This window comes from Sinocyclocheilus rhinocerous, unplaced genomic scaffold (assembly GCF_001515625.1).
Source record: "Sinocyclocheilus rhinocerous isolate Xijiao unplaced genomic scaffold, SAMN03320098_v1.1 scaffold1629, whole genome shotgun sequence".
NCBI lineage: Eukaryota > Metazoa > Chordata > Actinopteri > Cypriniformes > Cyprinidae > Sinocyclocheilus > Sinocyclocheilus rhinocerous.
The window spans coordinates 7,481-8,976 of NW_015662168.1; positions in this window are offsets into that span (position 1 = coordinate 7,481).

Here is a 1,496-nt window from a genome sequence, read left to right on the forward strand (position 1 = left end):
TACAGTATACTCCTCTATCAACCTACTGTAAAAGAGTTTTGGTTGGCCTTATCCTAAATACTGTTATTTCACTTATTTAATGTAAAGTAGCAGAGCTGGGCTCTGGCTGAGTTCTGATTCATTTATTAATAAAGAAATAAAAACCAAGTAAAATCGTGGGTCAAGTTAAGGTTTATAAGGTTTAATTCCTGAGATAATTGTAATTACGAAAGGTCTCTTGAGAGCGATCTCATTAGCAGAAATGCCTGATAAAACCTAAAGATGTGGCCGTCCCAGGCGCAGGGCATCTTTCATGTGCTTCAACCAATTATGGACTTTAATGTGATTTATGGTGTGGATTAAAGACAATTTTTAAAACACTCTAGAAAAGAGGCATGCAAACTGCTCTTGAGATGTGCTGCGTAAACACGATAAACCAATACTGCAATGCACAGAAAGTGCATCTGTCTGTAACCCTTCCCACAATGCTGTACAACATACTATACACATGACAAGGAAAAAACATTGACTTGCTTAAAGTAATTAAATGTACTAATTAAATATCTAACAACTCAAGCAGGGTTCCTCTTTTTAATTTGTTTTAATATATGACCTCACAGTGTCAAATAGTTATTAAAGACAGAGTTCACTGATGAAATGTTTAAGTCATGTATGTTTGCACAACGTCCGTACTTTCTTCTGCACTGGAAGCTCCTGTTGCCAAGTCAAATTCCTTGTGCGTGTAAGCATACTTGGTAATAAAGCTCTTTCTGACATATGACTTATGAAATGTGTTTTACATTGACTTTAAAGGAATAGTTTCCGCAAACATGAAATATTATGGAAAATGTCCTCACCCTCAGGCCATCGATGATGTAGATGAGTTTTGTTTCTTCATTAAATTTGAATATATGCATCATTCCATTACTTGCTCACCAATGGATCCTCTGCAGTGAATGGGTGCCGTCAGATGAGAGTCAATGAGAGTCCAAATAGCTAATAAAAAATATTAAAATAATAATCCACAAGTAATTCACACCACTGCAGTTCATCAGTTAATGCTGCATTTTTGTAATAAAGAAATCAACTTTTTTTTTTTACTTTTAAACTGTCACTTCTTTCCAAAATATGAGTCTATAATCCATAATATCGCTTTCTCCAGTGAGAAAGTCCATCTTCTGTTGTCCTCTCACATCACAATTCACACACATACTTGTTTTGAACTGTTTTGCTTGACCTCTGTATATTTCTCATCTGATTCAGACGAGATTACTTTTTCACTGGAGGAAGCAATATGATAGAGGACTCATATTTGAAGTTGAAGTTGAAGTAAAACAATTATGTGTTTGTTTCTTGCAAACACACAGTTTTTGCCTTCTCAAGATGTTAATTGATGGACTGGAGTGGTGTGGATTACTTGTGGATTATTGTGATGTTTTTATCAGCTGTTTGGGCTCTCATTCTGACGGCACCCATTCACTGCAGAGGATCCATTGCTGAGCAAGTGATATAATGCT